We start from the raw sequence: 24,781 nt of genomic DNA, 5'->3' as shown, positions 1-24,781 counted from the left end.
GAATTGAACCCAGGACCTCTTGCATGCTAAGCACGTGCTCTACCACTAAGCCATACCCTCCCCACCTTTTTTTGTTTTTAGACGTTAGCTCTACCCAGCAGTCAGGGTTGAGAATCAACCTGCAGAGAGCAGAGAGCCTTGGGGTTAGAGAACAAGGAGAAGCTGCCCAGAGCCCTGTAGACCCCACCAGGGGCAGCCGGAGATGCAGGGAGCCTCGGAAGGGCTATGAGGAATGTGAACTCAACACTCCCCAATGGCAAAGACGTCAAACATGTTTCAAGCACCCACTTCCCAGCAGTGTTTGTTCTGACTTTACTAGTATTCCAGTAATACTGAGTGAGAATAGAAATTATCTGGACACAGGGATCAAATTCAAATGCTGATTATGACCATTCTTAGTTGCATGATTACTGATTAAAAATTACTCGTCTGCCACGTGTAAAACGGGGGACCTAGCACAGTGCTCGTGGGCTGCTGTGAGCGTAATGAAATGACATCTATAAAGGCGCTCCTGACTCTCAGAGGTAATTGCTACTATTGTCCCCATTTGGGACACCAAGAAACAGAGGCACAGAAAGCTTCAAACATTTGCCCAAGATGAGGGTTGAGGTCAGGAATCAAGCCAATGACTTCTTGGATCCAGAGCCCAGGATCTTCTTACGAACAACACGGCACTGCCCAGGCTCCCTGCTTCAAAACCAGCCTCCCTTTGGCTCAGTTCCATGGCACCTGCACTGCACAGATGTCCTCACTGCCTGCCTGCCCTCTCGGTGTCTGACCCCAGCACTCCTCCCTCTGTCCCACACAGCGCTTCCTTGGGCACACCATCGCTCACGAGGCCATTGCTGTGGCTACTCGGATGTTTACACGGAAACGCAGGTGGCAGCCCAGCTTTTTGCTATACATGCTGCTGTCAGTGGAGGCAAAGAGCTCACAGTTGGTGGGGGAGGCCACTTGTGGTCTCCTCCTTGGCTGGAGAGCTGGATGAAATCCAGTTTCCCTTTGCAACTTAGACATCCAGCATGAGAGATATGTAAGGCCATCTGGCCTCTCAACATAGAAATGATGCCCCCGCAGTCGTTCTTAACATTGTAATCTCCTGGCTCCACCAGGGAGCACAGGCCATGGCCTGTTGTCCACCAAGTTTTGTTTCCTTGCACAACAGCTACAATGGGGTGAGTTAACACCGGACCAGAAAATCTACAAAGCCCTCGTGTACTATTTCCTGACACTTGCAGGTCACCAAAATACCCCAGATCCTCCAAGTAAACAACTAGTAAGAGGAACTGAGCTGGCTCGTCTGTCAGACCCCTGATGGCAGGACTGATTTGGCCTCTCCTGCTCTCGGGATGATCCGTTCTCCTTCTGTGTGCCCTTCCCCGAGTGAAAGGGACTGTTCTTTGTTTATGGGCTAGGGAGTATTTATGGCTGTCTGACCAGAACCTTCAAAAGTAGAGCTCTTGGTGAGAGTGGAAGCATGGCACCCACGTCTCATGAGCTCAGCTACTCAACAGCCTCATCTAGCCAAGACTGTGGCCAACACCAGGGGTCCATGCTGTTGAGTGTTGGGTCTGGAGAGCAATGCCTTCGCCACTGAGAAGCTGCCCCACCACTTGTGACCTTGTCCCCATCGAGGGGGAGGTGACGCATCCATGGGATGAAAGCCGCGAGGGCACTAGGTGACTGTGGACCAAGCTGTGACTGGCTGGTCCTGCCCCCCATGTGACCCATGTTATCCTCAAGTGCAGAAAATCCCCAAAAAGACCCCTGCTTGAGTGAATGGGTCACCTATAAGCCAACTGTTCTTGAGCCGCCTAAGAAGCAACACAGTATATACAGTGAGCCACCCACTCACTGAAGTCCCCAAGGCTCACAGCTCCCTAATATGACACCAGGTAATCCCAGCAAACAGAAGACCCTTACTTTATAATTGACTTGAGAATTCTACTACCAACACTGCCTTCCACCTTCCACTTATGAAGTTCTTTCCACTCTATCCCCTGCTCTGCAATTGTGCAATCAGTCCAGAGCTCCTTCATGAGACAGGAGGGAAGGGGGAAGGGCACTGCCATTAAAAGAATGGCACAGCCATTAGCACCGAGACGGTGGAAAAGTCAACTCCCAGTAGATCTTGAGCTTCAATACACACTCACTGAAATACAGCAGGATGCTATATGGCACTCCCACAGGTGCCAGGACAGGTTCAAGGCTGACCATGAAAGGTCAAAGGGTGAGTGGTGGCCCAATTTCTGGTAATCGCAACACCTTCCCCAAAGCGGTTGGAATATTCCTCCCACTTATTAGCATATGAAGATACTGAGGGCATAAAAACTAACAACCACACCTCGTGGCTGCTCTCTCTGCTGAGGGAGACAGCCCACACTCTGTCTGTGGAGTGTGTATCTACTTTTCCTTTAAACTGGAGCACCCAACCCTCACGCCTCATGGCCTTTCTGTTGCCTTCTGAAACAGCCCACTCTGTCTGTGGAGTATATATCTCTCTGAATAAATCTACATTTACTGAATTGTGGCTCTCTCTTGGATTCGTTCCTGTGCAAACCAAGGACCCACACATCACGAGGTGCATCTCAGGGACCCAAATAAGACCTGGGATACGGCCATCCTCTCCCCCACATTTTCCTGTATCATACATTCCTTCCCAAAGGATCTCACCTTGTGCACTCCAAAGTAGACGGCACTCATGTGTCCTGACGTGGATCTGCTTCTGCGTTTATCATTTCTTATGTCCACTAGAACGTCATCTTCATGAGGACAGGGATTTGGTTCTGTTCACAATGGAAGCACCAGCACATGACAGGTACAGAAGAAGTATTAGCTGAATGAATGAGCTGTGGGAAGTCCTGGGAATTCAACCTGGAACTCCTAGCCACTTGGGCCCCAGCTCACTCCAGTTGCTCCCTCCTACTCATGGCTGACCTCTTGCCACCACTCTCTGCTCTGCCATCACCTGAGCCTGGATGAGCTGAGATGAGCACACACCACGGAGAGCATGGTGAATGGTTCACGTCGTTGCAACACACTCGCCCTCTGACTGCCAGGGGTTACTTAGGATGGACAAACTGAAGGGAGCACCATGTGCACCGCCCTAACCTACAACTCACTTGAAGCACCAGGAATGCACACATGGGAAGCGCAGGCCCTTTCCAACCTAAGGAGAGGGACTATGGGTGAGAAGAGGGTCTCTGTCAACTAACAGTCTCTTTACAAGCCCAGTCTTAGAAAAGCTCTTTAAAGACACTTTTGGTATCTTCCTTGTGTTTCGGTAATCCCTCTAGATTTTGTCATTTTAATCTATGCATCAGAAATACAGATGCTCTTGAAATCTCTATTGATTTTCAATGAAGAAAATCCTCAATTTCCTTCTCTGCTAGGAAAATTACTGCACTTTATATAAAAAAAGGCAGCTTCCTTTCATGAGTTTCTATCTTCAAACACCTAATTTCACAAGAATCAGTGAAGCAGGACATGAAAATCTCGCTGTGCTTTATCACCTACTGGTGGGCAGGAATGAAATGAATGAGTACTGATCTCATGAGATGGGAAGGCTGGGGCTGTCTTATTCCTGCTACAGATGGAAGGGTCCATATCTGTGAAGGGGAGGAAGGACCAAGGATGAGAAACCAACATTTTCTAACCCATTTCTCTTTTTCAGAGTCTCAGACAAAACGCTGTGATTTTATAAACAAAACAAGAACATCTGCACCCTTTTAAAAGCACGCTACAACTTTACTACTACACATGGCACTCTGTCATTGACCTAAAGGCGAATGACAGCCAAGAAATTTGCGGGGATCTTATTCTGTGCTCATCCCTTTTGGTCTTTGGAACCTCAGGAAGTTTGCCTCCTCTCCCTGAGTGTCGTTTTTCTCATCCTTCAAATGGGAGTGTAACAGTCATTCATTTGCTCAGTGTCCATTCGACAACAGGAGACGGCTTATGAAAACAATAATAAAAAAAGCAAAACAGCATTTCTGATCTGTGCTTCTTCCTCCTCCTCCCTGAACATGAACTTACAGGCTAAAATGGCATCTTTCACTAAATCCCGAACGTAAGGAGCAGTTCTGATAAGGAAGTCACAGGACTGCAGGTGTAACCGAGAAATGACCCAGTGAAAAAGAATGAGTTGCCAGCAAATCCTCAAAACCCGTAAGGGTGCAAACCCTGGGAGCTACAGCCATGGGTGGGAGTTCCTTAGTTCCCCATTTCACAAAGCCGAGAACTTTGCAGGGCCCATGAAAGACACAGATAACCCAGTAAAACCACACCATGTTTTGGAGTACACCGGGGCCACATTGCTGCTGACCTGCACTGCTGTGTGTCGCAGAGCAAGAGCCCTCGGCGGGGGTGACTGTGTTTGAGGCTGGACAAGAACTTCCTGTTCTGTCTCTTTTGCTCTCTCTCTTCCTGCAATAAAACAACTGGTAGGACTCTGGTGGGGAGCACTGCACCCACATTCTCTGGGAAACCACACACCAGGCAGCTCTAGCTGATCTGAGAGGACACGTCAATGAACATATATACACCAAAGTCAGGCAGAAGGCTGCCTGTGGCCTTGGGAATCCAAACTAGCTTGTCCTGTTAATCAGGATATTACACATCTAAAGAAAGTGTGCACCAGATGAAGACAATGCCTTAGACAGTGTCGGTGGTTATGTCCAGCAGTGTCTAAGGACAAGTCATGCTCTGGTAGATGGGAGCATTTTGGTTGCTTTAAGAGTTTGCTACTGAAGGGCTGGGACATTTCATTGGGACTTGAAACTCCAGACCTCTTTACTCACAAAGGCAGACAAGTTAGGTGAGCCAGGTCAGCCTTTATTCCAACTTCCTAACCAAAAGGCTATGAGGTCAAAAATATATTTCTCAGACTCTTCCGCAACAAGGATTCCAGATGTGGCTTTAAAAATTCCCATCAGAGACTGAGATTTGCAAATATTAACTACTATATATAAAAATAGCTAAAAAACTAAATTTCTTCTGTATAGCACAGGGAAAAATATTTAATATCTTATAATAAACTTTAGTAAAAAAATATGAAAAGGAATTCATACATATATATGTGAATATGAAAGACTGGAACATTGTGCTGTACATCAGAATTTGACACATTGTAACTGACTATACTTCAATTAAAATATATATATATATATATATATATATATATATATATATATATATATATATAATGCCCATCAGCAGCATCTGAGTGTCACTGAAAGAAGAAACCCAGATGAATGGACGCTGAGGTGGTTGGATGAGCTACGTTATTTTGCTGGGGTGGATGCAGCCTGCATGGCAGAGATCTAGAAGGAATGCTCACAACAGCCACTCACTGATCTGAAAGTGAGTTAGGTTAACAGCTTTCTGAAATCCTCACTGCCCCTCCTGATGAGCCAAGTGTCTGGCGTTTCTCTGGAAATCACTAGGCGCAATCTGGAACTCAAAGGTAAAAATTAAAAACTGCAGTCAGGTAGCAAAGAGACTGGCAGGACGCTTTGGACAAAAGTAGGTCAGAATCAACAAGGAATGGGGAGGGGATAGAATGTGTGTTGAGGACCCTGAATTCAGGGGTGGATTGTCTATGTTGAGGACTCTGAGTCAGTATGAGTAGATGGATTTGTGTGGACTATGGACTAAAATGGTGGCCATTGTTCAGATAAGTGTGATTTGGAGTATATTTATTTGAGGAGGGTTTTTTTTTTCCCCTTCAACATTGATCATTTCTAGGGAGCAGAATAATACTCTGCCACACAACATCTAAGTGCAAAAGAGATGCTATGGGATGATGGTGGTATGAAAAATTTCAGTACTGCAATTTCAAGCTTTCCTTAATGAGGTGCACAGCAGTAGGTACTTAAAATAAAATAAGGTACTTATATTAAAGACATCATCATATGTACATATCCTTTAAGATACACATATGGTGCTATAAGTGGGCCTGAAATGTGTTCTGCATTCTAAAATCCGATGAAATAAAATCAGTAGTTCAATATGCCTGTCGGCTCTAAAAACATGATGTAGCTCATGATCACAGAAAGCAAGATCAGCTAGGGAATTTGAGATTTGTCGTTTCCAGTGTCAAAGTTAATATTTTTTGCTTTACTTAAAAAGCATTTTTTTAATTAGGTCTGTCAGCATCCATTGGTATACGGGGTTCAGTAGATGTGTTCAGATATTCCAGACAGTGAATCAGAGCAAAGACTGAGGTTTAGACAGTAGTTAAATGCCTCACCCGTGTGATCAGCATCCACAAACTGCTTTACTGAAAATCCTTAAAAGTGAGAACTTCATTAAAGCAACGATAAGTGAGGGGAAAAAATAGCTACAGACTAGTGGAAGTTTTATAACGTGTAAAAATGACAAAAGGCTATTCATGAGCATATTTTTAAAAACCCCTACACTTTAATAAGAAAAACAACAATCTGACAACAGGTTGTACACTGCTGTAGGAGAATCCATGCAGATGGACTCTTATGTGAATGGGGCTGGAGCTGTAGAATTAGTTAGTCTTGCAAGTAACTCAGTTAAACACAAATGCAAATGGGATACACTTCTAGAATATCTGAGGAAATATCTTGGAAAACTTACTCCTCTATGAAGCAATGACAATGGCAAAATTTGTCAAAATTAACCTCTGTAGAACTGTGGAAATTAAACCAAGACTTCCAGCAATCCGGGGAGTCTTTATTTGAGAAAGAAAAACAGCTAAATCTCCATAAAGATAGTGAGTTTTGAGGCATTGTAACTTGATCTACCCCATCCCTGTATCCTCACCTAAATGGTGGCCTTTATAAGCAATAGTCTCACAATCAAGGTAGGGGCAGAAGTGATTTAAAGTTACCCAAAAAATCCGCCCCCAGAGAGCTGTCACTATGTGACCTGTCACAAACTCATGCTGTGCAAACAGCCTGTCCCCAGAGTGTGTGTGGGAAAAAATCAGCAGTGAGTATCTAACATTACAACTGCCTGAGGCAGTGGGACCAGTAGAGGCTAACTAGTTGCTGACTAGGAAACTTAGAAGGCAAAATTGAGTAATGAGAAGTTCTGGGGGTGAAGGTAGGGTTAAAAAGCTCCAAAAAATTCTGAGAATTGTAGAAGGCAATATACATGTGTGGCACTTGGCAAGGAAAGATCTGAGAAAATCCTAAGCCTTCAACACTGGCTGAACTTGAGGTTCTGCATAAGCAAGAACTAAAGGCTACGGAAGAGCTGCTGACTGCATGCTGGTGCTGAGGGCATCCCTCAGCATGTGGACACACAGCCACCTGGCAACAGCTCAAACGATTGGCTCCAGGCATTGAAAGAAATCACTGTCCAATTATTACTACAGTGATGACAACTAGGCTTTCTTCACACACACTGATCTCATGGTCATGCATGATAAAGAAAACAGACTTTAAAGAATTTGTTCAGGAAAGTAACTAAATAAATAGCTGCAGCAGCAATGACAATGGAAGCAACAATAAACCCTTGAGATGAGGAAAATCTGGCTTTCAGATCTGCCACATTGTAATATTTTAAATGTCCAGTTTTCAACAGAAAATTAGAAGATGTACAAAGAAACAGAAAAGTTTGGTCATAACAGATGGGGAAAAAGTAGTCAATAGAAACTCCCTGAGGTAGCCCAGACACTGGACTTACTAGACAAAGATATAAATAAGCAATTACACACATATTCAAAATACTAACAGAAACCATGCCTAAAGGATTAAATTATGTGCACATCTCATTGTACAGAGAATATCAATAAATAAAATTTATAATAAAAACCAACTAGAAATTCTAGAGATACAAATATGACTAAAATAAAAACTTCAATAAGAGGTTTCTCTGTAGATATGAACTTGTTGGAGAAAAAGTCAGTTAAATTAAAACTACTGAAATTATCCAGTCTGTGGAACAGAAAGAAAAAGGAATAAAAAAAAATAGAACACTGTGTCAGAGATAGGTGGGACACCATCAACAATATCAATACACACATAATGGGAGTGCCAGAAGGAGGGAGAGAAAAAAAGGGGCAGAAAGAATATATAAAGAAATAATGGCTGAAAACTTCCCAAATTTGATGACAGCATTAATTTGTACATCCCAGCAGTTCAACAAACTCCAAGTGCTATAAACGTAGAGACATCTAAAATAGGCACATCAGACTCAGTGTGTCAAAAGACAAGAATAAAGTATCTTGACAGCTGAAAGAGAAAAGTGGTTCAACATATAGAAAGGCTCCTCAGTAAGACAGTTGATTTCTCATCAAAAACCATGGAGACCAGAAGGCAGTGGATGGTATTGTCAAAGAGATAAAAGGAAAAGACTGTCACCAAGTATTTTATAGCCAGCAAAATGATTCTTTAAAAAAAATTAAAGGAGAAATTAAGACACTCCTACAAAGACAAAATCTGAAAGAATTCATTGCTAGCAGGCCTGCCCTACAAGAAATACTAAGGATAGTCCAGCAGGTATAAATGAAAGGACACTTGCCTGAAAAATAAAGAGCACTACTACATGAGTAAAAAAATAAAACAGTATAAATCGAGTATTACATGTAAATGTTTTGTTCTATTTGATGTAAAGGACAACTGCATAAAACAATACTTATGAAACTGTGTAGATGAGCTTATAAATGCATAAAGGTGCAATTTGTATGACAGTGACAGCATGAGGAGGGGGAGGGAAAAGACTGATACCAAAGCAAAGTTTTTGTGTACTGTTGAAATTAAGTTGGTATTCATGTCAACTAGATTGCTTTAAAACAAGATGTAAATTATAATCTCCAGGGCAATGGAAGAGAAGGAGGAGGAGGAAGAGGAGGAGGAGAAGAAAAAGATAAAATAAACAAATTAAAATGACACACTTGAAAATGCTTACTTTGTACAAAAATGTGTAGTAATAGAGGAATGGGAAAAAAAGACATATAGAAAGTAGACAGCAGTTGTAACTTCAATCTGATAAGAAATTACATTAATGTAAATGAATTAAACATTCTAATCAAAATACTAAAGGCAGAAATAAATGGAATAGACAATAGATGAACAATAGAGAATAATCAACAAAAGGAATAGTTGGTTCTTTGAAAAGTTCAATAAAATTGACAAATTTTATCTAGTACTGAAAAAAAAAGAGAGAAGATTCAAATTACTAAAATGAGAAATGAAAGGAAGGATGTCACTACTGCCCTTACAAAAATAACAAGGAATGTAAGGGAATACCATGGATAATTATATAGCCAATACATGAGATAATGTAGATGAAATGGGTAAATTCCTAGAAGGACATAAATGACTGAAGCTAATTCAAGGAGAAATAGAAAACTCAAATAATCCTACAGTAAGTAGTAACTGAAATAGCAATCCAAAACTTTCACACAAAGAAATGCTAGGCCCGTATGGCTTTGTTGGTGAATTCCATCAACTACTTAAAGAAAAAACAAAAACAAAAACAAAAACAAAAACAAACAAAAAATGCTTCACAAATTCGTCTGAAAATAAAAAGGTGGGCACACTTCCCAATTCATTCAATGAGACTAGTATCACACTGATACGAAAACCAGACAAAGGGATCACAAGAAAACTAAAGACTATCTCTTATGAATATAAATGCAAAAAATCCTCAACAGAATACAAGCAAATCCAAAACAGTAACATATAAAATAGACCACCATTAAGTGGGATGCATCCAGGTATGCAAAGGCAGTACAACATACAAAAGTCAATTCATGTAATACACCATATTAATAGAATAATGGATAAAAACTAGGAATAGAACTTCCTCAACTTGACAGAGAACATCTATGAAAAACCTGAAGCAAAGATCATACATAATGCAGAAGCACTGAATTATTCCCTCCCAAAATCAGCATTGTACTAGAGGTTCTAGTCAAATCAATCAGACAAAGAAAATAAAGCCTCTAGATTAGAAAGAAAGAAATAAAACTGTTTTGATTCCAGATGACATGATATTATATATTGAAATCACAAGGAATCCACAAAGGAAAAATAGAAAAGAAAAAAAAATCCTCTTAGAATTAATAACCCAGTCTGACCAAAATTGTAAGACACAGATGAATATATGAAAAGTGATTACATTTCTATTCAACAGCAGTGAATAATCTAAAAATAAAATGAAGGAAACCTTTTCATTTACAATAGCATCAAAAAGAATAAAATAATTAGTAATATTAAGAAAAAATATGTGGAATACTGAGAAAAATATCTGAAACTTGTATATTGAAAACTAAAATACTACTGATAGAAGTTAAAAATGACCTAAAATAAATGGAAAGCTCTTCTGTGTTCATGGATCAGAAGCCTTATTATTGTTAGGATGGCCATTGTCCTCAAAATGACCTATATATTCAATGCAGCTCTGGCTTTTTGGCAGAAATGAACAAGCTGATCCTAAAACTAATATGTAAATGCAAGATACCCAAAACAGTCAAAACAATCTTGAAAAATAACAAAGTTTTGAAGTTTCCAAATTCAAAACTCACTAACAAAACTGTGATCCATACAGTGTGGTACTTGCAGAAAGGACAGAAAAATAGATTGAGAGAAAAGAACTAAGAGACCATAAACAAAGTCTTACATGCAGCCATTTAATTTTTGACAAAGGTGCCATGACAATCCAATGGGGAAAAATAATCTTTACAAAAATGATGCTGGGACACCTGTACATACACCTGGAAAGAAAGAAAACTGAACTTTTATCTTAACACCATTTATGGAAATTAACTCAAAATAAATCACAGACCTGAAACTATAAAACATTTAGAAAATGAACAATGAGGAAATCTTCAGGACTTTGGATTACAAATACTTGTAATATATGACACCAAAAGCACAAACAACAAAAGAAAAAAATCAAGTAAACTGGACTTCAGTGAAATTAAAAACTTCTGTGCTTCAAAGGACTTCATCAAGAAAGTAAGAAGACAATCCACAGGATGGATGAAAATATTTCCAAAATTTTCCCTGATAAGGGACTTTTATCCAGAATAGACAAAGAAGACTTAAAACATGACAATACAAAGACAAATGTAATTAAAATGGGCAAAGAATTTGAATATATGTTTCTCCAAAGAAGACATACGAATGGGAACTAAGCACATAAAAAGATGTTCAACATCAGTAGGCATTAGGGAAACAGAAATCAAAATCACAATGACATACCACTTCATACCAACTAGGATGACAAATATATATGATATATGATATATAAATATGAATCTATAAACCCAGTAATAAAAAGTGTAGATGAGGATTTGGAGAAACTGGACTCCTCATACATTACTTCTGGACATATACAATGCTTCAGTCACTTTAAAAGCTATATTAGCAATTCCTCAAAATGTTAAAAGCAGAATACATCCCAGCAATTCCATTTTTTGATATATCCTGAAGAGAAGTGAAAATATGTGTTCACACAAAAACTTGTCCATGAGCATTTACAGCAGAATTATTCATCATCAACTGATGGATGGATAAGCAATGTGGTGTATTTATAACTACGGCATATTATTTGAATACAAAAAGGAATTTGGGTATTGATATATGCTACACTATGGATGAGCCTTGACAACGTCACACTAAATGAAAGACGATAATCAAAAAAGGCAGCATACTGTATGGTTCTACTTATATGAAATGCCTAGAACAGGCAAACCTGTAGAGGCAGAAAGTAGAGTGGTGGCTGTTGAGGGCTAAGGGAAAGGAAGGTTAGGGACTGACTTACTAAAGGGTACTGGTTCCTTTTGGGGGTGATGGCTACACAACCCTGAAATGTACATAAAACCCTAATGCACACTTTCAAAGGCTGCATTTTACGGTATGTGAATTATATCTCCATAAACCTGTTATTCTTGAAGCTGAGCCCACCTATGGAGCAACTGACACAGCACTGACTGTGGCATCCGAACGGGGAGTGACCCACCCGCCCACCGCGAAGGAGAGCAGCACCTGACCCAGTGTTGGAGGGGTGCAGTCTTCTTGCCAATGGACACTGTGAGCAGCACAGATGAGGGGGCCAACAGAGCAAGCTGAGTTCATGAAACAGGGAGAAGACACAAAGACCTCTCAATAAAACCATTAAGAGCATTCAGTCTCTAGGAGAACACATCTTTGTTTTTAAAATCTTTTTATACCTGTTTTATTTTCTATTAGCTTTTTAATCTTTACTTTTTAAACAGTTCTATATGTTTACAATTCTCATTTCATTTTTAATTCTCTTGGATTTGATATGTTATTGATTATTCACAGGTTTTAAATATTGTGTTTTGAGTTTTTTCTTCTTTGCATTAAGGTTTTAAAAAGACATCTCAACTCGATTCCTATTCTTCTTCAACTTGCTCTTCTATTATTGATTATACACTGTTTTCAAACCTTCTTTTTCTCCATTCTTTTAAAATTCTATTTCTCTCTCTCATTTTTAAGTTTTATTCCAGCATAGGCCTTAGATAGATAAAGAAATAAACCCCTTTAAGGGCCACAATAGATAACTGATACTCCTTAAGCCACAGTGCCAGAGAGATATGAGCAGTTGAAGAAGCAGAGAAAGTATTCCCAATTAAAAGAGAAAGAGAAATCCCCTGAAAGAATGATCAATGAAATAGATATTAATGGCCTATTAGATCAAGATTTCTAAAAAGAAGTGATCGAATTACTGAAGGAACTAAAAGAGATAGTATTTAGAGACATAAAATATGTCAAAAACAAAATAGTAGCTATAAAGAAGAGCCAAGTAGAATTGGTAAATTCATTGGCTGAAATGAGATCTGACCTAAAGGCAGTACAACTCAGGCTAGATAATGCAGAGGAACGAATAAGTGACCTAGAAGACAGGACAACAGAAAGCACACAATCAGAACAGTTGAGAGAAAAAAATAAAAAACCATGAAAACAATATATGGAACCTATGGGATAATATAAAGCATGCCAATCTATGCATCATAAGAGTTCCAGAAGGGGAAGAAAGAACAAAGGGGATGGAGAAGGTATTTAAAGAAATCATAACTGAAAAATTCCCAAACATAAAGAAAGAATCAGACACCCAAGTACAGGAGGCTCAGAGGTTCCCAAACAGGAAAAGCCTAAAGAGACACACACCAAGACATAACAAAATCAAGATGGCCAGACTGAAGGATAAAGAAATGATCCTAAAGACAGCAAGAGAAAAACAAAGAGTGAGTTACAAGAGATGGCTCTCAGCTGATTTCTCTACAGAAACACTGTAGGCCAGAAGGGAGTGGAAAGATATATACAAAGTCCTGAATGAAAAAACAGATGCAGCCTAGGATACTTTCTGCAGCAAGGCTATCCTTTAGAACAGAGGGAGAGGTAATGAATTTCACAGAGAAGAAAAACTAAAAGACTTTAGCAACACTAAACCCATGCTAAAAGAAATATTGTAAGGTACACTCTAAATAAAAAAGAAGCAGGATGATACAGAAATGAGAGCTCATAACTGGAAAGGTGATAACTACCATGAATTACAAATAGAATGAACATGAAATTGTAAAAGAAGACATCTAAATCATTGAGTGGGAGAGGGAAGCAAGAAAATATAGAGTATTTTTTCTTTCTTCTTTTTCTTAAATTTTTCGTTCTAGGTAGGATGGGTTAGAGATTGCATTACTATCTGTTTAGTACACACAGTTACAGTAATTGCTTAACAGGCTTACAAAAAAAGTGTAACCACAAGCCAAAAACTTACAAGTGAGTAACAAAAACTAAATACAATCCAAGATAACAGAAAGGAAAATTACCATACCACAAAAGGAAGAAGAAAGGAACAAAGAAGAAATATGAAATCAACTGCAAATAAAAGTTCAAATAGCAATAAACACTCATTTATCATTAATTACTCTAAATGATAATGGACTAAATGCTCCAGTCAAAAGACAGAGTGGCAGACTGGATAATAAAGCAAAAAACTTCAATAAACTGCATACAAGAGACACATTTTAGGGAGAAGGACACATATAGATTGAGAGTGAATGGACGGAAAAGGATATTCCATGCAAATGGAAACTCCAAAAAAGCAGGTATAGCAGTTCTGATTTCAGACAAAATAGACTTTAAAACAAGGGCCATAAAGAAAGATAAATAAAGGCATTTTATAATGATTAAAGGAGAAATACAAGATGAGGATATTACAATCATTAATATATATGCATACAACATGAGCACCTAAGTACATAAAACAACTACTAACAGAGATAAACGGGGAAATTGATGGGAATACAATCATTGTCAGAAGTTTTAACACCACATTAACATCACTAGACAGATCTTCCACACAAAAAATAAATAAGGCAACAGAGAAATTAAATGATACAATAGAAAAATTAGATTTAGTGGATATTTTCAGAGCATTACAACCCCCCAGAATAGGATATACATTCTTTTCAAGTGTGCGTGGAACATTTTCTAGGATTCATCATGTACTTGGTCACAAAAGAAGCCTCAAAAATTTTAAGAAGATAGAAATTATCTCAAGTATCCTTACTGACCACAATGCCATTGAAACTAGAAATCTCTTCAGAGAAACAAAGCATAAAAAAAAGGAAAGCATAGAGATTAAACAACATGCTATTAAAAAAAAATGGGTCAATGATGAAATCAAAGTTGAAATTAAGGAATACATTGAGACAAATGAAAATGAAAACAACCACAAAAAACTTATGGGACAAAGCAAAAGCAGTGCTAAGAGGAAAGTTTAGGGCGATACAGGCCTTCCTCAAAAATGAAGAACAATTTCAAAAAAAACAATCTAACCCACCAGTTAAAAGAACTAGATACTGAAGAGTAAAAACACCCAAAAAGTCAGCAGAAGGAAGGAAATAATTAAGATCTGGGAGGAAATAAATAAAATAGAGATTAAAGAAATAGAGAAAATAATCAATCAAACCAAAAGCAATTTTTTGAAAGAGTAAATAAAATCGAGAACCTCTGGCCAAACTCACAAAGAAGAAAAAAGAGAGAGCACAAATTTGCAAAATAAGAAAGGAAAATGGAGAAATTACAACAAATAACATAGAAATATAGACTATCATATGAGAATATCATGAAAAACTACATAAAAAAAGGGATAACCTAGAGGAGATGGACACGTTTCTGGAAACATACAGTCCACTAAAACTGAATCAAGAAGAAACTGACCACTTGAACAAAATGACCACTAGGAATGAAATCGAATTAACAATAAAAAAAATCCCTACAAATAAAATCCAGAACTGGACAGCTTCACCAGGGAATTCTACCACACATACAAAGAAGTACTCATACCAGGCCTTCTCAAGCTCTTCCAGAAGATTGAAAAGAAGGAATATTCCCAAACTCATTCTATGAAGCCACAATCACCCTGATACCAAAACCAGGCAAAGACACCACCAAAAAAGAGAATTACAGAACAATATCACTGATGAACACAGATGCAAGAAAAGTCCTTACCAAAATACTAGCAAATAGAATTCTACAGCACATAAAAAAGATTATACAACATGCTCAAATGGGGTTCATCTCAGGGACACAAGGGTGGTTCAACATATGCAAATCAATCAATGTAATACTTCACATCAACAAGAGAAAGGACTAAAACCACATGATCATCTCAATAGATGCATAAAAGCTTTTGATAAAATTCAACACCCATTTATGATAAAAATTCTCACCAAAGTGGGTATTGAGGGAACATAACTCAACATCATGAAAGCTATATATGACAAACCTACAGCCAGCATAGCACTGAATGGTGAAAACCTCAAAAGATTCTCACTAAATTCTGGGACAAGACAAGGATGCCACTATCACCACTCTTATTCAACATAGACTTGGAAGTCCTGACCATAGCAATCAGGCAAGTAAGAGAAGTAAAAGGGGTCTAAATTGGAAAAGAAGAGGTAAAAGTGTCACTACATGCAGATAACATGACACTATATATAGAAAACCCTAAAAGGTCCACACCAAAACTACTAGAGCTGATCGAAGAATTTAGCAAGGTAGCAGGTTACAAGATTAATGTTCAAAAATCAGTTGCATTTCTTTACACTAATGATGAATCAACAGAAAAAGGAAGTAAAGAAATAAAACACTTTAAAATAGCACCCAAAGTAATAAAATTTCTAGGAATAAATCTAACCACAGAGGTGAGAGAATTTTACACAGAAAACTATAAACCATTGGCGAAGGTAATTGAAGAAGACTTTAAAAAATGGAAAGGTATCCCAAGCTCTTGGATTGCAAGAATCAATATTGTTAAAATGGTCACACTGCCCAGGGCAATATACAGATTTAATGCAATCCCTGTAAAATTACCCAAGACATATTTAATAGAACTAGAACAAATCACAATAAAATTTATATGGAACCATCAAAGACATCGAAATTCCAGGGTATTACTGAAGAAAAAAAAGAAAGAGCCTGGAGGAATAACTCTCCCAGACTTCAGACAATACTACAGAGTTACAGTCATCAAGACAGCATGGTATTGGTACAAAAACATACATATAGACCAATGGAACAGAATAGAGAGCCCAGAAATGAACCCAGAAACTTTTGGTCAACTAATCTTCGACAAAGGAGGCAAGAATATACAATGGAATAAAGACAGTCTCTTCAGCAAGATAAACATAAGACAAGATACAATAAACCTCCTAGAAGAAAATACAGGCAAAATATCTGACATACATCTCAGAAATGTTCCCTTAGGGCAGTCTACCCAAGCAATAGAAATAAAAGCAAGAATAAACAAATGGGACCTAAAGAAACTTACAAGATTCTGCACAGCAAAGGACACCATATGTAAAAAAAAAGACAACCTACAGAATGGGAGAATATTTTTGCAAATGAAACTGACAAAGGCTTGATCTCCAGAATATATAAGCAGCTCAAATGACTTAATAAGAAACAACCAAATAACCTAAACCAAAAATGGGCAGAAGACCTAAACAAGCAATTCTCCAAGGAAGACATACAAATGATCAATGGGCACATGAAAAAATGCTCAATGTCACTAATTATCAGAGAAATGCCAATCAAAACTACAATGAGGTATCACCTCAAACCAGTCATAATGGCCATCATTCAAAAATCCACAAATGACAAATGCTAGAGAGGCTGTGGAGAAAGGGGTACCTCCTACACTTCTGGTGGGAATGCAGTGTGGTGCAGCCACTGTGGAAAACAGTATTGAGTTCCCTCAAATGTCTAGGAATAGACTTGCCATATGACCCAGGAATCCTGCTCCTGGGCATGTATCCTGAAGGAACCCTACTTCAGGATGACACCTGCATCCCAATGTTCATAGCAGCACTATTTACAGTAGCCAAGACATGGATACAGCCTAAATGTCCATCAGCAGATGACTGGCTAAAGAAGTGGTATATTTATACAATGGAATACTACTCGGCCATAAAAACTGACAATTTAGGGCCATTTGCAGCAACATGGATGCTCCTGGAGAATGTCATTCTAAGTTAAGTAAGAACGGTAACAAGGAATAAAGACAATTACCCACAGGTACAGTTATTTTGATTAAAATATCCACACAGAAAGCAAGTCACCCCCACGACTGCTGCCAGGAGGAGCATCTGAGTGTAATAGCCCAGCCAAGCAAAGTAGATTCTGAACTTCTCTCCTTAGAATTTCCTGCAGAAAGACAGAAGGAAATTTCAGAAGACACAAATAATCACTCTGTAGCTTCATCCTCATGTTAATTTATTTTTTTCTTTTTTGGGGGGCATAACTAGGTTTATTTATTTGTTTTTAAATGGAGGCATTGGGGATTGAACCCAGGACTTCATGCATGCTAGACATGCACTCTACCACTGAGCTATACCCTCCCTCCATCATATTAATTTCTGATTCTAAATCAAGGGGGCTTTAAGTTTAATCCTCCGACTCAATTCACTCTTAAAACATATGCGTTTTCATAGCAGCCCCCAAATTCTACCGTGAAATAAGAAGTGTTTTATGTATCATAGAAGTACAGATCACTGGCTCACCTGCTGAAGAGAGATAAATGAGAACAGAGCAAAGGAGAGGACGAGGCTGACTCCAGAGCAGATGCAGGGGATCATCACCACTCACTGGACAGTCTGGCACATTCAACAAATCCCCCCAAAAATCATTCTTAACAGGCTTGACACAAGTGGACATCAACAAGTGGCTCAGTCATCTGCTCCTGCCTTATCTCGGGAATGTCCCTGGAGCAAATACATCGTAAACCACAGATAATAAGGAAATGGCTGATAATGATAACAACTGGGAGTGCAATGTCTGTCTGACAAAATATTTATAAAACTCATTGTGGGAATGGGAGAGGGCAGGAGGGATGTGACTGAGGAAGGCACTGCCCTGTATTCTTTGTATCTAGCACGTCTGTTGTTCCTAGGTTTTAAAACCTCTTCTCAGTTAACCTGGAGTAGATGGAACAGGCCAGGGAGGCAAGATTAGAAGAAAGGAGGCAGGGCATTAAGTGGTGCCAGGCTGATCCTAAAAGGGAGACCGACACAGACAGGCAGACACAGAGAGTTTAGGGATGAGGCGGAACAATGAGACGGCGGCTCAGGTGTGTCTTGCTGTTGCTGAACCTTCCCTCAACTGGCTCACTGATGACTCGGCAGTGCTGGGTAAAACCTGTGGATTTCCTCAGCTCTGAGTTCTCTCTGAGGCTTCCGGCTCAGTCTGGAGCTGAGATGAGTTCCGTGGGCTTAGCCTAAGGGGGACTCAGCTCCGAGAATAGCCTGGAATCCTGGAAAACTTCACGCAGGAACCCTGGAGGCTGGACCAGCACTCACAGGGCTGCTGTGAGACCAGCTCCATAGTCAGAGCCCTGGGCATGGACCATTCCATGGGGAAAAGGGCTGAGCCCGATGCCAAATCAGATAGGAGCGAAAAAGTGTGTTCATTCTCATGTGACTGGGCTTTGTGGCCTGGCTCACGGGTGGCAGGCTCAGGATGGTGTCTGGCAGAGAAAACCCTGGCAATGGGTTTGAGATGTCTTGGACTCTTTCTTGTTAAGCTTTTTGTAATACATTCTTATCAACTATCCATCCTGAAAATGCCAAATTCAAAACTGAAAGAATGTTAGAAGTTGCCTGCTCTAACTGCCCAATGGTAAACACACCCTGCTACAGTTAGAGAGCTGGTCAGGCAGCCTCTGCCTGGATATTTACAGTGACGGGGAGTTCATTACTTCCAAAGGTTACAAGTCGGCAGGAAGGTCAGACAGAATTTTTGAACCTTAAACAGATATCTGCCTCCTAGTCCTTGCTGAAAGGCAAGGAATAATGAGGATCCCTTCAAATGTAGTTTTGCCTGATTGTTATCTCTCTCTGTCAAAAGCACCCCAATTTTTTTTTCAAAATTCAGCTTTGATTTCTTTTTATCAAAGTAATGCCATACATTTAATAAAGAGTCAAACAGTTCTCGAACACCGATTGTAAAAAGGAGCAGTTCCCATCAACCGCCCCATTTCCTGGCCAGAAACAACCACGTTCAGCTCCTACTGCTGACTCTTGGAATACTTACTCCCTTTCTCTGACTAATATCCTTGTAACACAGCCTACTGACTTTTTCAGCTTTATGTATCACCTATTTAACTTTCTATTTTGGAAAATGAGGATTCAGCTCTCTTTCAAACCCCATCTCATCTACACACCCAAACCTTCATTCTTCCAACCTTTTGATACAATTACATTATAATTTTCATCAGCTCAGTATCCTTGATTTACATTATTATTACTCTGTACAGACTATTCAAAGCTGTAGCAATTTGTGCTAGTCTTACCTTTTCTTCTCTACTTCGTTTTCCTGGAGTTAATAATTGTCTTGGTTTTTCATAGCTTAGATTTCTGTGCACTTAATAATTCAACCTCAGACCTTCTCTTAACGAACAACTTTCACAATACTTTCCAATACATTGTCTACAAATTTCATCTCCTTGAATAAATCTCTTCAGATCTCCTTCCACATGGATTAACGACATGCTAGTCTTGTCACAGAGCTCATGGGGCCACTAGTGGGAAGTAACATGGGAATACATGGACCAGGATCAGGGAAAAGATCAACATAATTGCCTTAGCAATACATACTTAAAATAGTAGGAAAATTGTTTTCTTTACAAACACAAACACACACACAAACCCCAAAAGCCCATAAAGAATGATTAAAGAGTGGTCAAACCCATTGCCCTGCCTTCAAATTCTGTATAACATAAAACAAAAATAACAGAAGGAAGATATCATATAAATATGAATCTCAAGGGGGATTGGGTACACTCAGTGGCAGAGTGTGTGCTCAGCATGCTTAAGGTCCTAGATTCAATCTTCAGTACCTCCATTAGAAAAAAAAATTAAAAAGAAAAAAAATGATCAATTTTAAATATTTACATATTAACAAATATCCTCCTTTAAAACTGTGTTCTAAAGGATAACCCGGGTTAAGGAGAAAGTACCTCTTCATGACTGTGATCCTGCTGATAATTGAGGGAGGAAATTAGAGTATGACCACATGAAATAAAATTCCTTATGAAATAATGATCCCGGGTGACAATCATTATTGGCTGCTGTCATCACAAAAAAGAGAGTCGAATGTAATATTATGTACCTTATGACAGGAGTACAAAACTTCACATAACAATTATTTTTGCACAAAGTTGAACCTCAATCAGATCAAGCTTTTAGGGGAGGATTAAATCACTTAGCTAAAGCCAATACATAGGATGGAGAAACAAGTCTAACACCATAGGGGAGAATGAAATCAGCCAAACAGGAAATAGAGAAACCCCTCAGCAATTTCAAGGAAAATGAGAAACAGGAAAATTATAGATTAGAACGCACTTGAGAGATATGCTAGCTGCAATGTCTGAATCTTGTCTGGATCTTGATTTCAACCCCAAAACTACTTAAAAGTGTATTTTTGTGACAAGCAGGGAATTATTTTGTAACCCTAAAAAAAAGGAATATTCCAATTTTATTTGAAAGAGACCTTGTCATTTCACTAATGAAAGGTTAAGCTATGTAGGATTGTCTTCAAAATGACCCCATAGTGGGGGAGGGGAGGAGATGGAGATGAAAGATGCAACAACAGTGACTCTGAGTTTATAATTCTGGAGCTGGGTGACTGATAACACCCAGGCAGGCTGGCTGTACTGTTCTCTCTATTTCTGTACATGTTTGAATCTTTCCATAAAATGTGAAACAACAAATAGACTTCAGTGTTTTAAAACCCTCACTTTGAAGGTTAAGAGGTTTGCCCAAGTAGGTGGGCACCTGCATGGGGCACTGAGATAAGAAAGAACAGACACCTGGCTCCAGACCGACCTGGGGCTACCTTGACCCTCCTCTTCTCCTAACCATCCACAGCCAGCCCATAACTGCATCCCGTCAGCCCCACTCCCCAAATGCATTCCTCATTGGCTCCCACCATCTCTCAACTGGCCCAATCCAAGAGCCTCCTACCTGGCCTCCCTGCTTCCTGGGTCCCTGCCATACATTCTCCACATTATCTTTGCAAAATGTGAGTGAGAGAAAATTACTTAAGTGCTTAAGCTATCATGACTGCTTCTCACTGCGCTTAGAGTCTACACTCCTTTCCGTGCTCCTGATGCCCTTCTAAACCTCGCGTCTCATCACTCTCACCAGCGCTGGCTCCAGTGTCTCCACAAACCTGCTGAGCACATTTGTGCCTCGGGGCCAATGGACAAGCTGCCTCTATTCCATGGGTGACTTTTCCCAGATCTTCAAATTCCAGCCTCCTTATCGCCATCTCAGCTCACATGTAACCTACTCAAAGATAGCTTTCTTAACTCACTTCCCCCCAAGTCTCCCATCTCAACACTGTGTTATTTCTTCATTTCAATCTGACATTGTTTCCTTATTTGCACGATTATTTTTGTTTTCTCGGTTGTCCTTGGCCTCCATCCCCCCAGCAGCCTTGCCCAAACAGCATAAGCCCCCGGGGAGCAGCCGGCGCTGGTGCTCTGAGAAGACACATGCTGAGCGCGACATTACAATCACGTGGTGTAGTGAAACGGTGTCGAACAGCAGATACAGAAAAGCAGTGAGAATTTCTCTCTTATTTTATAATTTAAATGAAATATAACATTTACTCCTATGTAATGAAGAATTTGGTAGGTCTTTGTTCCCAGTTCCTAGGCAGCAACCGCTAAAGCCTCGAAATTTCCCAAGATAAGAGTGTCTTTGCTATTCATGGTGGAACCTTGGATGGCTTGTGTTCATGAGATGACTCAGGATGGGGACTGGCCAGCCAGAGACACCAACCATGTGATTAGAGGAGTGGGGCTTTGAGCTTTGTGACAAGTGAGTGGCCACCAGGAGAGGAAGGGGCTCAAAATTTAGGGCTAAGGAAAGGTTTGACTTACAGTTAGGGTTTGGGTTAGCCATGTCGGTAGTGACCTAATAAATCATGGCTTTGTAATAAAGCCTGCAGTAAAAACTTGGGGCAACGAAGCTCAGAGCTCCTGTGAGCTTCCTGGTTGGTAACACTCTTGGAGGACTGTCACATTCAGATGCCATGAGGACAACCCTGAGCCCTTCCCACTGGGGTGCTCTCCACAACAGCTCACCTGATGAGACCTAAGGGCTGCTGCTTGTCTGTGCTTCGAGGAGGAGCCCATTCCCTGTACAGAAGGCCCTGATCACTGGGGCAGCTGAGGTCCTCTGACGGAGGCTGAAGTGGCACTGGGAATCAGAAGCAAACAGGTGAGCATCACTGTCACAAAATGTTCACATGTTCTGTTGATAAAATTTGGTGCTAACACTTCATGGTCATTTGTAAATAAGGGGCCCTCACTTGCCAGGAGGGATGGAGGTACCATATAATTTTTCATAATTCTCACCCAGGATTAATATTAACCCCTTGAGGGTCATTTGCAAACGTGGGTGGAAAGGAACGCTTGGATGTCACAGTCCTGGGACCACCGTGGGTACCTGGTGAGAGCCTTGCAGATGCTTAATGTTCTACAACCGGGCCAGTGTTCCACAGCAAAAATCTAGTCCACCCAAGTGCCCAAACTGCTGCAGTGGAGGGACACCTGATGGTCCAGCCCCCTCTTTGGACACCCGGAGGAACTTGGACCCTGACAGGTTAGGGGCAGGGTCAATTCTAAAACCCAGGCATTTTTGTCCCCACAATTCAGTAGTTATTCGGTGACAGCACATGGAATATAAACAACAAAGTAACTTGACATGATGTTATATATTTAGCTTACTCAAGAAACAAAGTTTAAATCCAGTCATTCTCCTTCCCACCTGACCTACTTTCCTTTGTCTTGTACTAGCACCAGATTATTACCCACCCAGCCTTAACAAGGGTCCTGACTCCACTTACCTCCCTCCCAAACACCACATGAGATGATTCCTCAGCCTGGATGTGGGACCAGCAATTACAAGAAGCTTTAGTGGAAAAGAACTGGTTATGCACAGATACCAACTAAACACTGTAGATTCCTGGTGTCCCACAATAGTAATCATGACAGCTGTTTGCAAGTGTCCCCAAAGTTCATTTAAGACTCTCACTGCTAATTTTGCTGGGACATAAATATGAAACATGTGGACTGCTGGGCTGGACTGCTAAGCTGGGTCTCTAATCCAGGAAGCTCAGTGTCTGCTCCCTGCACCCAGCTCCCTGTTCTGTTCATGCATATGCATCAAGAAGCTGTTTAGTGTCCATTTTAATATCTTAAACAGTGCATTTCAATATTGTCTTCATCCACAAATACGTGTACCACATAGTAGTAATGATCAATCTTAGTATTTGCTTTCTTTGGTCTTAGAGAGTCAGATAAATGGATAGCAAAGATAACAAAGTCATAGAGGGCTATAATATAGTATTTCCTTTATTTCAATGACAGGATTTATTTAAAGAGCTTAGATATAACATCCTTGCATTTATGGCATCATTAAGCGTCTGAAGCTGTTACATTATAAAAACTTCATTTCTAGCGAGATGTTATCAGTTAGAGAAGAGCTCCTAAATTTGAGGGGTTGCTGTCATCTCAGACAGAGTCCCTAAAAAATGTCAGCAATCTGCAGTATTGCCATCATGACAAGAACCCAGACAGATGAAATTTGGAAAGCCCTGTGGCTTTCTAGTGTACAGACATAAAATGGTATTTCAGAGGGAAAAGCCTGAATTACAGAAAGTGATAAATGAAATGGTCTAACATGCATTTCCCTTTCAAAGAACTAATATGTCTTTTGTCGATAATAACATCTGTCAGTAATTATGAAAAGAGCTGACAGATGCATAGTACTTAATATAAGCCAGGGCAGTTGTATCACTGACACAGATTCATTAATCCCCATAGCATCTCTACGAGGTGGGTACTACAATTATCCCCATTTTATTGGTGAGGAACTTGATAGACACAGAGGGTAAATGACATTTACAAGGTCGACAGCGAGAAACCAACACAGGTGTTCCAGCTTGAGTCTACGCTCTTGGCCACTTCTCTTTTTTTTTTTTTTTTTGGTGGTGGGGAGATAATAAGGTAATTCTGGTGGGGGGTGGGGAGGTAATTAGGGTTATATGTCTATTTTAGAGGACGTGATGGGGGCTGAACCCAGGACCTTATGCTTGCTAAGCATGTGCCCCATCACTTGAGCTGTGCCCTCCCCTCTAGAGTCTATGCTCTTAGCTGCTAATCCTCACTGTCCCACATGGTAACTGTGGGGGAAGTACAGTTCATTCATTCACTCGTTAAACTCAGCCTTCCCGGTGCCTGAGATTCAGCAGTGAACAAGACA

General features: G+C 40.0%; 1 long non-coding RNA gene across 1 annotated transcript in view; it reads right to left on the bottom strand.

Annotated features, from left to right (window-relative positions):
* LOC140691511 (uncharacterized) overlaps positions 1–18,217 on the bottom strand; it is a 30,270-nt gene extending 12,053 nt beyond the window's left edge. Inside the window, exons 1-2 of the long non-coding RNA XR_012067218.1 lie at positions 18,014–18,217; positions 17,523–17,657 (exon numbers count right to left, since the gene is read on the bottom strand). This is a non-coding gene — a long non-coding RNA (uncharacterized lncRNA). The remainder of the gene's footprint in view (positions 1–17,522; positions 17,658–18,013) is intronic.
* Between the last annotated feature and the right edge of the window lie 6,564 nt (positions 18,218–24,781).

This window comes from Vicugna pacos, chromosome 35, assembly GCF_048564905.1.
Source record: "Vicugna pacos chromosome 35, VicPac4, whole genome shotgun sequence".
NCBI lineage: Eukaryota > Metazoa > Chordata > Mammalia > Artiodactyla > Camelidae > Vicugna > Vicugna pacos.
The sequence above is the reverse complement of the archived record's forward strand: the minus strand, read 5'-3'. Positions and strand labels throughout refer to the sequence as shown.